General features: G+C 43.7%; 1 pseudogene; it reads left to right on the top strand.

Annotated features, from left to right (window-relative positions):
* LOC124620214 overlaps nt 1-12,489 on the top strand; it is a 63,715-nt pseudogene extending 51,226 nt beyond the window's left edge.
* Nucleotides 12,490-15,426: the final 2,937 nt, after the last annotated feature.

The following is a 15,426-nucleotide window of genomic DNA, read 5'->3' as shown; positions in this document are numbered from 1 at the left end:
TCGTATTGTTCGTGGAAAGAAAGATTGTCGGTATGCCTCTGTGTGGGCTCTAATATCTCTGATTTTATCCTTATGGTCTCTTCGCGAGGTATACGTATGAGGGAGCAATATACTGCTTGACTCCTCGGTGAAGGAATGTTCTCGAAACTTCAACAAAAGCCCGTACCGAGCTACTGAGCGTCTCTCTTGCAGAGTCTTCCACTGGAGTTTATCTATCATCTCCGTAACGCTTTCTCCATTACTAAATGATCCTGTAACAAAGCGCGCTACTCTCCATTGGATCATCTCTATCTCTTCTATTAACCCTATCTGGTGCGGATCCCACAGCGGTTTGTTGTATTCAAGCAGTGGGCGAACAAGTGTACTGTAACCTACTTCCTTTGTTTTAGGACTGCATTTCCTTAGGATTCTTCCAATGAATCTGAGTCTGGCATCTGCTCTACCGGCGATTAATTTTATATCGTCATTCCATTTTAAATCACTCCTAATGCCTACTCCCAGATAATTTATGGAATTAACTGCTTCCAGTTGCTTACCTGCTGTATTGTAGGTAAATGATAAATTATCTTTCTTTCTATGTATTCGCAGCACATTACACTTGTCTACATTGAAATTCAATTGCCATTCTCTGCACAATGCGCCAATTCGTTGCAGATCCTCCTGCATTTCGGTACAATTTTCCATTGTTACAACCTCTCGATATACCACAGCATCATCCGCAAAAAGTCTCAGTGAACATCTGATGTCATCCACAAGGTCATTTACGTATATTGTGAATAGCATCGGTCCTACGACACTCCCCTGCGGCACAACTGAAATGACTCTTACTTCGGAAGACTTCTCTCCATTGAGAATTACATGCTGCGTTCTGTTATCTAGGAACTCTTCAATCCAATCACACAATTGGTCTGACAGTCCATGTGCTCTTACTTTGTTCATTAAACGACTGTGGGGAACTGTATCGAACGCCTCGCGGAAATCAAGAAACACGGCATCTACCTGGGGAACCGTGTCTATGGCCCTCTGAGTCTCATGGACGATTAGCGCAAGCTGGGTTTTATCGTCTTTTTCTAAACCCATGCTGATTCCTACAGAGTAGAAGACTACTTACATCTATACGTTTGCTGCCGTGACGACGGTCGAATGCTTGCATCCTTCGGCCGTCTCTTTCTGCTAGGCTACTGCGCCGAATAAACGAAAAAATACGGCTTTTGACAGGCTGAACTGAACAGCCAACGCAGCTCCTAACTTGACTGTACGCAATATGCGGAATCACATACGCATTTTGCAAACAGTAATACGAGTGATGAAAACAACACGCCAGTTACCCATTCAGCATGTTAAGGGAGTTTTCTGGTCTAGAAGTTTCAAAAGTGGCTTTTTATTGCATATTTCGAAACCATATATTATGGAGAACACGTGGGCAAAACTGTTTTGCCCATAATTTGCATATAGTCGAAATACACGATCATAGGACCGGCAGTCCCGCGTCATCGAGCGCGTGCGGCCTGCGCTCTGAAGGAATCAGACCTGTATACGAAGACCTATCGAATGACATTTATTGCAAAGATGTGTTGGCGCAAACAGTAAAAACTATAACGAGCCGATAAATTCCCTGATTTGGAGGCTTTCCCCAGAACACAGATATTCCGGAAAAGAAGTAGTCAAAATTGCAAACAGTTTGGCCACAGTTACCGTCAACGACGGCTTCGCTGGGCTCGCACAGAGAATGAATGTCATGGGCGTTCAACTTGGCTGCACGAGTTCGAATTTTGCAGAAGGCGCAACGCGGACAGCCTTGCTCGCTCAGAGCATCGCGCATCTACGGCCGGTAAAGAAGATCTGCAGCCCGGGAGGAAGCGATGCACACGAACGAGATTTACGCGGTCGAGAAGCGACGAAAACGCTTTCGACAACTTCAAACGCGATTTCCTAAAAGTCACATTTTTTTAGCTGTGTGTTTGAATTGCCGAAAAACTACTCGGCCGATTTTGATGCCGCTTAGCTATTTTGGTAGAGTACTGAACTGGCTCTCGTCGGAACCTCTAAAAATTAACAAATTTTCAAAGTATCGATTTTTTGTTACATTTGAATGCCCAAACAAAGTCGATTTACCTTAGTTTTTTTTTTCAAACAGTAGCCATTTTGTAAAAGAAGTCTTCACTTTTCAGAGGTTCTAATCATAGCTACAATCATATATTTTCATAATTTTTTGGTCATGTCTGTTTCAGACCTCCCAGTTACCTGAACCATATCCACCCACCTACCGGTTCAAAAATGGCTCTAAGCACTGTGGGACTTAACATCTTAGGTCATCAGTCCCCTAGAACTTAGAACTACTTAAACCTAACTAACCTAAGGACATCACACACGTCCATGCCCGTGGCAGAATGCGAACCTGCGACCGTAGCGGTCACGCGGTTCCAGACTGAAGCGCCTAGAACCGCACGGCCACACCGACCGGCTGTTGTTGTTGTGGTCTTCAATCCTGAGACTGGTTTGATGCAGCTCTCCATGCTACCCTATCCTGAGCAAGCTTCTTCATCTCGCAGTACTTACTGCAACCTACATCCTTCTGAATCTGCTTAGTGTATTCATCTATTGGTCTCCCTCTACGATTTTTACCCTCCACGCTGCCCTCCAATGCTAAATTTGTGATCCCTTGATGCCTCAGAACTTGTCCTACTAACCGGTCCCTTCTTCTAGTCAAGTTGTGCCACAAACTCCACTTCTCCCCAATTCTATTCAATACTTCATCATTAGTTATGTGATCTACACATCTAATCTTCAGCATTCTTTTGTAGCACCACATTCTCTTCTTGTCCAAACTATTTATCGTCCATGTTTCACTTCCATACATGGCTACACTCCATACTAATACTTTCAGAAACGACTTCCTGGCACTTAAATCTATACTCGATTTTAACAAATTTCTCTTCTTCAGAAACACTTTCCTTGCCATTGCCAGTCTACATTTTATATCTTCTGTACTTCGCCCATCATCAGTTATGTTGCTCCCCAAATAGCAAAACTCCTCTACTACTTTAAGTGTCTCATTTCCAAATCTAATTCCCTCAGCATCATCCGACTTAATTCTACTACATTCCATTATCCTCGTTTTGCTTTTGTTGATGTTCATCTTATATCCTCCTTTCAAGACACTATCCATTCCGTTCAACTGCTCTTCCAAGTCCTTTGCTGTCTCTGATAGAATTACAATGTCATCGGCGAATCTCATAGTTTTTATTTCTTCTCCATGAATTTTAATACCTACTCCGAATTTTTCTTTTGTTTCCTTTACTGCTTGCTCAATATACAGATTGAACAACATCGGGGAGAGGCTACAACCCGGTCTCACTCCCTTCCCAACCACTGCTTCCCTTTCATGCCCCTCGACTCTTATTACTGCCATCTGGTTTCTGTACAAATTGTAAATAGCCTTTCGCTCCCTGTATTTTACCCCTGCCACCTTCAGAATTTGAAAGAGAGTATTCCAATCAACATTGTCAAAAGCTTTCTCTAAGTCTACAAATGCTAGAAACGTAGGTTTGCCTTTCCTTAATCTTTCTTCTAAGATAAGTCGTAAGGTCAGTATTGCCTCACGTGTTCCAATATTTCTACGGAATCCGAACTGATCTTCCCCGAGGTCGGCTTATACCAGTTTTTCCATTCGCCTGTAAAGAATTCGTGTTAGTATTTTGCAGCTGTGACTTACTAAACTGATAGTTCGGTAATTTTCACATCTGTCAACACCTGCTTTCTTTGGGATGGGAATTATTATATTCTTCTTGAAGTCTGAGGGTATTCCGCCTGTCTCATACATCTTGCTCACCAGATGGTAGAGTTTTGTCAGGACTGGCTCTCCCAAGGCCGTCAGTAGTTCTAACGGAATGTTGTCTACTCCCGGGGCCTTGTTTCGACTCAGGTCTTTCAGTGCTCTGTCAAACTCTTCACGCAGTATCGTATCTCCCATTTCATCTTCATCTACATCCTCTTCCATTTCCATAATATTGTCCTCAAGTACATCGCCCTTGTACAGACTCTCTATATACCCCTTCCACCTTCCTGCTTTCCCTTCTTTGCTTAGAACTAGGTTTCCATCTGAGCTCTTGATATTCATACAAGTGGTTCTCTTTTCTCCAAATGTCTCTTTAATTTTCCTGTGGGCAGTATCTATCTTACCCCTACTGAGATAAGCCTATACATCCTTACATTTGTCCTCTAGCCATCCCTGCTTAGCCATTTTGCACTTCCTGTCGATCACATTTTTGAGACGTTTGTATTCCTTTTTGCCTGCTTCATTTACTGCATTTTTATATTTTCTCCTGTCATCAATTAAATTCAATATTTCTTCTGTTACCCAAGGATTTCTACTAGCCCTCGTCTTTTTACCTACCTGATCCTCTGCTGCCTTCACTACTTCATCCCTCAGAGCTACTCATTCTTCTTCTACTGTATTTCTTTCCACCATTCCTATCAATTGTTCCCTTATGCTCTCCCTGAAACACTGTAGAACCTCTGGTTTAGTCAGTTTATCCAGGTCCCAGCTCCTTAAATTCCCACCTTTTTGCAGTTTCTTCAGTTTAAATCTACAGTTCATAACCAATAGATTGTGGTCAGAGTCCACATCTGCCCCTGGAAATGTCTTACAATTAAAAACCTGGTTCAAATAAAGAGTATTTACAAAAAAACACATATTATCGTCACTTTCTCATCACATATCTTACATGTCGTTCACCTGCTGTGAGCTGATCCATATATGGATTAAACAGTTTCTGTAAATACTTGGTACCCATCAACACTTTAGTGAGAGGAAATTGTTGCCAAGTGGCCAGCAAACACAGTTCCAAACATCGATCATGAGAGTATGCATCGGCACTTCAGAGTACTGATGGGGATATTCTGACGCACAATGCCGCATGTTCTGTGGGTTCACATACTCTGACAAGGTGAGCCGGGCCTCACCTGAAAAAATGGAAACCTGCGGACCCAGAAGTCAGGTTTCCACTTCAGTTACAAAACACCCGAAAGTTTGTCTGGACGCTTTAAGGCATTTCGTTGGACATTGTTTCAGATTTCTTAGTTTTCTTAGTGTTAAGCTTCCTTTCGGATAGTTATGTTTCTTATTGGCTACAGAGCCCCATTCATGCCATTTTGACACTAAGCTATGCACTAAGAATTGTAATGGATCTTCGTCCAAAACATTTCCACCCTTGTGCAAACAGTCCCGCACACATTTTCCACGAGTTTTGCTTCGCTTAGCGCTCAACAGCGGACACACGCAGTTTTACTATGAGCGCCATTTTGTTTTGTGTGCAGTTGGTCAATAAACCCGTCTGTTCGTCTCACTCACTCGAAGGTGATGACGCGCGAAATACCGGGTAGTTGTAATTAAAGTGCAGCTATTCACAGAGGTCAAAAGTGCGCTGTAATTATAGTATGGCTATGCAACTTGGTATATATGCTAATGCGTTAATGGGGAACCGATTTACTCTATAAAAAAATTACTACCAATTATGTCCACCAGGTGGAAATCTGGCGCTGTAAATGCAAGAAAGGCGTATAGAAATGTTTCCATATGTAACGGATTAGGAACTGAACGTCTGCATAAAAAGTCAAACAAATGAGAAAGATATGCTGCTTTTACTACTAACTGCCGTTTACACAATTTGTTGAATATGAGCACCGCAGACGTCGATAGATGCTGCACCCGCAAAAGACTTGATGAAAACATCTTTGCAGCAGTTCTAGTGGAATCTGAGTAACGCCTCCTGTGTAATGGCCTTTAGACCCGGTAGAGACCTAAAGTGTCCCTGATAAACCTGTCTTTCCAGATATCTCCCCAACCAAAAGGCACATGTCAGGTGATCTGGTGATAACACGTTCGTTGAAGATATCGTGAAACAGATCTTTCACTGGGCGAGCGACGTCAAGTATTTCCCCATCTTGCATGAAGGCGATGGTTTCCACACAGTTGGCTCTTCCAATGCAGGCATCGCATGCCGTACAAGGAGGTCTCGTTAATGCGCAGAAGTCACGGTGTACCTGACACGCATCTGGATGTATACTCTTTAAAGAAGAACGGGCTGAGATTAATGGCTCTTTCGAATCCACACCGCAGTCATATGCAGCGAGTGCGATGGTTCTTCGTTCACAGTATTCAGTTTAACAGTACACCAAATTTGGCAGTTCTGTGTAGTCACTGCGCCTGGAGTGTGAAGTGTGCCTCGATACTTCCACAGAGTATTGCCCGGCTGCATGCCATTAATTTTTATCCGTGCCAGGAGCCGAAGAGCACTTTTAGAACGTTGCTGCGGATCATGCGGCTTCAGTTTCTGCACCGTATGGATCTTGTTCGTGTACCGTTTTACGATGGTCGTTCCGAAAGTAACGCCTCCTATTTTTAATCATGGAAACTACAGGAGATACATAAATCACGTCAGCACAGCTAAACAGAGCAAGATTTCATCTAAAGACTGTCATTTTTCCACATAGTCACCAGCATTCATCATGCACTTTTGCCAACGATGAACCAGAGCCTGCATGCCGCGTTTGTGGAAATCGGAACCAGCTGAGGCCAGCCACTTCCTTACAGCTTTGAGAAGAGCATCCGAGTATTGAAAATTTTCGCTAAGTAGTCCATCTTTCAGAGGCCCGAAGAGATGAAGTCTGAAGGCGCTAAATCGGGACTGTACGGTGGATGTGGTAAGACAGTCGCACCGAATTTTGCAATGAGTTGCGTGGTCGCAAAACTGGTGTGGGGCCTTGCGTTATCATGTTGCAGTCTGACGTGCAAGAGGAATGATGCTCTCCGCAGTGGACACAGGTGGGAGGCGGGACACATGGAGTATTGGGATGTGATGGGCGTCCACAATCTCGACAGGACTGACTGCGGACCTTTGGTACAGAGCCGAGTGGAGGGTCTGAATCAGAGGCTGAGACGGTTCTGCGACCATGTGGGCTGCAGATTCCTCGACTTGCGCCATAGGGTGGTGGGGTTTCGGGTTCCGCTGGATAGGTCAGGAGTCCACTACACGCAACAAGCGGCTACACGGGTAGCAGGGGTTGTGTGGCGCGGGCTGGGCGGTTTTTTAGGTTAGATGGCCTTGGGCAAGTACAGAAAGGGCAACAGCCTCAACGGGTGCGGGGCAAAGTCAGGACATGCGGGGACCAAGCAGCAATCGGTATTGTAATTGTCAACTGTCGAAGCTGCGTTGGTAAAGCACCGGAACTTCAAGCGCTGATAGAAAGCACCGAAGCTGAAATCGTTATAGGTACAGAAAGTTGGCTTAAGCCAGAGATAAATTCTGCCGAAATTTTTACAAAGGTACAGACGGTGTTTAGAAAGGATAGATTGCATGCAACCGGTGGTGGAGTGTTCGTCGCTGTTAGTAGTAGTTTATACTGTAGTGAAGTAGAAGTGGATAGTTCCTGTGAATTATTATGGGTGGAGGTTACACTAAACAACCGAACTAGGTTAATAATTGGCTCCTTTTACCGACCTCCCGACTCAGCAGCATTAGTGGCAGAATCTACTATGTAGGAATCAACATGGATTCCGGAAACAGCGATCGTGTGAGACCCAACTCGCCTTATTTGTTCATGAGACCCAGAAAATATTAGATACAGGCTCCCAGGTAGATGCTATTTTTCTTGACTTCCGGAAGGCGTTCGATACAGTTCCGCACTGTCGCCTGATAAACAAAGTAAGAGCCTACGGAATATCAGACCAGCTGTGTGGCTGGATTGAAGAGTTTTTAGCAAACAGAACACAGCATGTTGTTATCAATGGAGAGACGTCTACAGACGTTAAAGTAACCTCTGGCGTGCCACAGGGGAGTGTTATGGGACCATTGCTTTTCACAATATATATAAATGACTTAGTAGATAGTGTCGGAAGTTCCATGCGGCTTTTCGCAGATGATGCTGTAGTATACAGAGAAGTTGCAGCATTAGAAAATTGTAGCGAAATGCAGGAAGATCTGCAGCGGATAGGCACTTGGTGCAGGGAGTGGCAACTGACCCTTAACATAGACAAATGTAATGTATTGCGAATACATAGAAAGAAGGATCCTTTATTGTATGATTATATGATAGCGGAACAAACACTGGTAGCAGTTACTTCTGTAAAATATCTGGGAGTATGCGTCGGAACGATTTGAAGTGGAATGATCATATAAAATTAATTGTTGGTAAGGCGGGTACCAGGTTGAGATTCATTGGGAGAGTGCTTAGAAAATGTAGTCCATCAACAAAGGAGGTGGCTTACAAAAACTCGTTCGACCTATACTTGAGTATTGCTCATCAGTGTGGGATCCGTACCAGGTCGGGTTGACGGAAGAGATTGAGAAGATCCAAAGAAGAGCGGCGCGTTTCGTTACCGGGTTATTTGGTAACCGTGATAGCGTTACGGAGATGTTAAATAAACTCAAGTGGCAGACTCTGCAAGAGAGGCGCTCTGCATCGCGGTGTAACTTGCTCGCCAGGTTTCGAGAGGGTGCGTTTCTGGATGAGGTATCGAATATATTGCTTCCCCCTACTTATACCTCCCGAGGAGATCACGAATGTAAAATTAGAGAGATTAGAGCGCGCACGGAGGCTTTCAGACAGTCGTTCTTCCTGCGAACCATACGCGACTGGAACAGGAAAGGGAGGTAATGACAGTGGCACGTAAAGTGCCCTCCGCCACACACCGTTGGGTGGCTTGCGAAGTATCAATGTAGATGTAGATGTAGACATGTGACGCTGGAAGTACAGTGGGAAGACATATGGCCGAACTTCCAGCACTTAAAGCACCGCATAGGTTATCCGCAGATAACCAAGATGTTGGTCTTCTTCTCTGCTCTCACTCTGGAAATTCGGGTTTTCAGCTTAGTCAGTGTCGTCTTGTAGTGTATTGAATTGACAGTTTCTCCAGACTCCAGGACATCCAAAAGAACCACACCTTCGCTATCCCAGAGAACCGTGCACATCACTTTGGCTGCAGACGGCTGTGTCTTGAATTTCTTCTTTTACAGAGAATTCGAATGTGGCCATTCCATCGACTGTCTTTTGGATTCCGGCTCGTAGCGGTGACACCACGTCTCATCTTCGGTGAGGATGCTATTCAGAAAATTTTCACTTTCAGCTTCATATTGGCCCAGCAAGTCCCAACAGATTCTCATTCGATGAGTTTTTTGTTCTTCTGTAAACATCCGCGGGACCCATGTCGTACAGACTTTGCGATAACCAAGATGTTCGAATGTTGTTTCCAAGACATTACAGCCGACATTCAGCTTTGCACACAATTCTCTCGTCGTTATCCGCCGATCAACGTGGATCAGTTGATCAAGACGCTCTTCGTTGCGGGGAACCACTGAGCAGTGTCGACCGGGCCGTGGCTCATGACGCACACCATTTTCACCACCTTCAAAATACCATACCCATCTCCTCGTACGAGTATTGCTCACACCTATTGTATCGTGTTCATACACCTTTAGGAAGCGTCGATGGATTTCAGTCGGCAATGAGGAATTCAATCACCCATCGCTGGTTTACACGCGCGCCCATATCAGGTCCATTTTGGAAACTCCTCTGCTGGCGCCAACTACCGCAGAACGACGGAACCAACTGCGAATGGAAGAGGAAGATTCAAGCATTAGCACTGCACCAACGACATCTGGCGCGGACGTTCGAAGTTGACACAAAAAAATAGGAGTTTTTACTTCCGGAATGACCCTCGCAGAATAGTCTAGAAGACTTTCTATGCCGTTTACTATCGAATAGACAATTCTCGTGACACTGCTCGAGCACTACCAATATCCAGGGCACGTGCTCCATGGTCAGTCACAGCAACAGCAACCTCGTCAATAACTTCCACTGGGATAAGACGCCTTCCTCTTCCAGGTACCACACCAAGCTTACTAGTGTTTCGAAATACCATTATCAGCTCCTCCAAACCATTTATTGACATCGGGCCTCTCCTGACACCTTTCTGTCGCCAATACTCCCTTAATGCAGTACTGTAATTGCTGCCGTTCACACAAAACTGTTTCACTAACGGCGCACAGTCTCTCTTCTCGATAACTATACTGTTCACTCGCGTTACTGACTTGTCAAATGCAAGCGTGGATGTCATAGTCATACAAACAGTTTACAGCGCCAGATTTGCAACTGCTGATCACAACTAGAACCAACGTATTTTCCATGGTAAATTGGTTCCTCATTAACGCGCTATCATATCTACCAAGTTTCGCTGTCATACGGTAATTGCAGTCCTCGCTGGACCTTAGCGACTAGCTGAACTTTAATTATAACCTCGGGGAACTTGGGACAGATCATGTCTTACATTCGTATATGCAGAAATAGGACAGCAATCGATTGCCATTTCAGAATAAAATTTCCAGAATTTTCTGTGGTGCGCAGTTTTCCTATTCATTAACAAGCACCAGTTCCATATTATAAATATTTTCAGGGCTGGTTTTATTTTGCCGTTGTGAGAAGCATTAACTTTGACATTATTTCTCAGTTAATTCTTCAGATATGAGAAAAGCGAAAGAGAAGATCGCTGGTGGTGGTTTAATTACTATGTAATCTTAAGTTCGCGTTTGACTTTTAATTAACTGTGAGAGGAGACCTGCTGCTGTCTGACAGCGTTCATAAACATTTCAGACCAGACCGGTGGAACTGCCGTTGTACACTACTTAGAGACCGCAGTTAATCTCCCATCTGGCAAGTTACAACTTCCTCTGCCCCTCTGGAAAAGTAAGTCTCATTATAATAACTCTAAGTTTTCAGAGTCCAGTGGTAATACAAAACTAGATATTTTTATTTCCAAGACAATAATACGTTCCATTAGCTCAAAACTCGCGAGTTGTTATCCCTGTATGAAAATATTTTGGTTCTAGCCATTAAATCCCCAGCCACACACAACTCTGCCACTGAACAATATGAGATGTTTGAGACTTTGCCTTTCCTCAGGTTCCGAGGACGACGATACACAAAACGATGATGAACCTACCAGTTACAGCTATGCTGACGCTTACCGAGAAGCGAACACCGGCACCCAGCGGCAGCTGCCAAGTAACATCAACGCACACCGTCAAAGGTATCGATCTGTATGATATCCACTATTAACAAAGCCTACTCCTGCATGACCTGTTGCATTACTACCCGACCCAGCTATCGCAGAGGTGTTTTTTTCTCTTGGTTCTTGCCTTGGCACTTTTTCCCCTCTGCCCTTCAAACCACTACCCTTCGTTCAACTTTCGACCCAATCTACATCCAGATGAGCGCTTATTAATGGTTAACCTTAACCAGACGTACGCAAACATCGCAGTACCCATATCCTGCGAGACTTCACCTTAGTGAAAACTAACCCTTATGCAGAGATGGCAGTAGACCTTTTGTGTTGGCCATCTTGCCGCTGTGGGCATGGAGGGGCTCCACCTCTTTAAAATAAAAAAGAAATGAATAAATAAATAAAAATAAAAAAACGTAACGAGCATGTTAGTAGGACAGTAGGAGATTGTTCAAAGAGTATAATTTCAGGTTCAGTAGTGTATTCTAGCATGATTCCTAACCCAATTGGAAAACATTACGATTAAAATAACTGGTATAGGATTTGTGGCTAAATAAGCGTCTGTTGTGAATCAAAGAGAGAATGACGATCTTTATTGAAATATTTTCGTACAATTACGAGAATAGGAGATCGATCTGGATTTTACTAGTTAAATATGTCGGTTACCGGTTACGGTGTAAGTATGTTGTGTAGCAAAATCACGAATATAGTTTGACTCCTGGACCATGTCGATTAAGACAGCGGAACTTCCTACGACTTCGCAAGAAGAGGACAAGAGTCACCGGGGTGGACTGCATCCACAGTGTTGTTCAGCCGAATAAGTTTCTTCTGTGTGATCAATGATTAATTCCATGGATGTAATTGTACGACTAATGGACGCAGAATTCTTATAAACAGTAGTGTAACCGTAACTAGTATAACAATTTGGGATATCTTCACTTTAGGTAACAGATGTTTCCCTGTTACGGTACCCATAATTCTCTTCATCTCCCTAGACGTTTTCGTTCTCTTTCTTCGTAGCTACTAATTTTGATACCCAGTTTTTCATTTATCAGGGATGTTGCATTTTCATTCGAATTTCTTCCGATATTTTGAACTAACATTTCAAGGGTATAGATTCAGATCTTTCTTCTAACATCACTATGTCTTAGCTCGTTTCCTTCGTCATTAAACTAAAACACAGTCTAATCTCTCCCAAACCACCATGCTCCCATGCAACAGCGATTTTAAAATAATTCTCCATTCTTGCCTGTAACTTGGACGAATCATTTTGAATACAGCTGTCGTTTTAAGAAAATGAAATGCTGTGTAATGTGATGTCTCTTCACCCCAGTCTTTCAATAGAGAAACGTGTACTGATTAAGCGAGTATTCAGGTCTTACTTGAGATTAACACTTGAAAGTTCTTTAATGTTTCAGTTGTTCGGCTAATCAGTACTCTGGTTGGACTTTCCTCTCAGTGACGAACATTCCAACTGGTTCTACCCCCTCTTCTGCTACTGGATCTCCTCCTATTTTTGTATCTCCTAGTAGTCCGTTTGTTATTATTAATTACGCCGTAGTGCTCAAAACTGATTATCGTAGGTTCAATCTAGCTTTGAGGGGAGCATATAAATTGTACCCCACAGGATGTAATATGCTTGAACAGATCGACTCGTTACAATGGTAAGGCACTGGACTCGCATTCGGTAGGAAATGAAATGATCGTATGTTACTGATGGCCGGAAGTTCCCACTTGGAGAAGTTCGGCCGCCGAGTTGCAAGTCTTTTCAGTTGACGCCAAACTGGCTACTTGCTTCTCGATAATGAGGAAAGATGATGAGGACAACACAACACTCAGTCCCCAATAGAAAAATATTCCCGACCCAGTGTAAATCAATCCGGAGACTGCTGCATGGCAGTAAGGCGCGCTGACTTTCAGCTAAAGGGGTGGACATTCAGTAGAAGAGAGGTTCAAATACCAGTCCGCAAAACTATATTTGCGTCGCCTCTGTAACAGAGGGAATATTTCCTTTGACGAAGACACCACTGATGTCCTTCCCCATACTATCCGAGCTGGTGGGTCTTGTGTAATTGTGATATCGTCAAGAGATCGTGGTGCCATGCCAAAGTCGGAAAGGCGTATCGATACCAGAGACATTAGTGTTACCTCGCTACTATCCACAACGACGTAAAGGAGACGCTAATGAAGACCACGCCTCCAATATCAGCTCTGCAGTGCCCTCAGGTTGATATCAAAACAGTGACAAGGATGTAAGAGCTCGCACAGTCGCAGACCTCATCTGAGCGAGTGAACATCATAGTATAAGACCGAAAAGATACTAAAAGTTTCTGATAGACTTCATCATTTAAACGTGGAACATTGTACTGCAAGAGAACAGTTTGTTAATCTATCTATCAAGCAATGTTTTAATAGCCAATAATTATAACTTACCAAGCAATCCTGTTACAAAGGTCTGTGTCATATTTAAGTTATGTCATAAACTGAGTTAATACATTGAAGGGCCAAATAAACTGCTGTAGGCATGCGTAGTCAAATATAGAGATATGTAAACGGGCAGGATACAACGCAGCGGTCGGCAACGCCTATATAAGAGAACAAGTGTCTGACACAGTTGTTAGACCGGTTACTGCTGCTACAATGACAGTTTATCAAGATTTAAGTGAGTTTGAACGTGGTGTTATAGTCGGCGCACGAGCGATGGGACACAAAATCTCCGAGGTAGCGATGAAGTGAGGATTTTCACGTACGACCATTCCACTAGTATACCCTGAATATCAGGAATCCAGTAAAACATCAAATCTCCAACATCGCTGCTGCTGGAAAAAGATCCTGCAAAAACTGGACCAATGATGACTGAAGAGTATCGTTCAACGTGACAGAAGTGCAACCCTTCCGCAAATTGCTGCAGATTTCAGTGCGAGGCCATTAACAATTGTCAACGTACTGACCATTCAACGAAACATCATCAATATGGGCTTTCGGAGCCGAAGGCCCATCCGTGTACCCTTGATGACTGCACGGCACAAAGCTTTATGTCTTGCCAGGGCCAGTCAACACCAACATTGGGCTGTTGATAACTTGAAACATGTTGCCTGGTCGGAAGAGTCTCGCTTCAAATTGTATCGAGTGGATGGACGTGTATGGGTATGAAGACAACCTCATGACTCCATAGACCCTGCAGGGGATTCTTCAAGCTGGTAGAGACTCTGTTATGGTGTGGGACTTCAGTGGAAGTGATATGGGACACCTGATACGTCTAGATAGTCTCCGACAAGTGACACGTATGTAAGCATCTTGTCTGATCACCTGCATCCATTCATGTCCATTCGGCATTCCGACGGACTTGGGCAGTTCCAAGAGGGCAATGCGACACCCCACACGTCCAGAATTGCTACAGAGTGGCTCCAGGGACACTCGTGAGAGTTTAAGCATTTCCGCTGGCCACCAAACTCCCCAGATATGAATGTTATTGAGCATAACTGGGATGCCTTTGAACTTGCTGTTCAGAAGAGATCTCCACCCCTCGTAGTCTTACGGATGTATGTACAATCCTGCAGGATTCGTGGTGTCAGTTCCCTCCAGCACTAGTTCAGAAATTAATCGAGTCCATGCCAAGTCGTGTTGCGGCACTTCTGCGTGCTCGCTGGGGCCCTACACGATATTAGACAGGTGTACCAGTTTCTTTGGCTCTTCAGTGTATTTCATGTGTTCTAGTGCGAGGAGCCTTCTTCCAGAACCTACTGTTGCGCTAGACGAAAGTATTTTCGTCTGGTCAGACACTAACGACCCGGTCGTCAACGGTACATTTCTTCCTTCTTTCTGTATGGCTTCTGATAACATTCTCATCTTCTTGTCGCAGAACGGTAAAGGCGAACATTTACACTCTCACTCGGTTACAGACATACAACATAGTGGCCCACCGATTATAAGCGCTCATCACAGTGAGAAGTGGGAATTTTAAGAATTGTAGGGTTGAATGTCCGGTCGTTACTCCCGCTCAAAAGCAGCTGCCAGGTTTCTTAGCGAGCCTATGGCTTCTTGGTATAGAAACACGTGATAATTATTAATTACTTGATTCATTTAAAAAGAAAAAACCTTTGTTTTTCTTGGCGTTTCCGTTATCGACATTAATATTAAATAAAGCTAAATGATTCTCTTTTATATTTTTATTTTATGTAGGTTAAACGTTGGTCAACTTAGTAATTTGAGCGCGATACTCGTACAAATGTTGAGAGAAACAATTTCATAACGTGCAGAGGAACTACTGTTTCCAGAGTCGTAAAATGACAATGGAAACTAAAACAAAATTACTTTAGGTATCAAAATAGGTGTAGTTACATAAAAATTCGTCTTCTATAGCAACC

This window comes from Schistocerca americana, chromosome 6, assembly GCF_021461395.2.
Source record: "Schistocerca americana isolate TAMUIC-IGC-003095 chromosome 6, iqSchAmer2.1, whole genome shotgun sequence".
Classification (NCBI taxonomy): Eukaryota; Metazoa; Arthropoda; class Insecta; order Orthoptera; family Acrididae; genus Schistocerca; species Schistocerca americana.
Note: the sequence above shows the minus strand (reverse complement) of the source record. Positions and strands in the feature narration are given on the sequence as shown.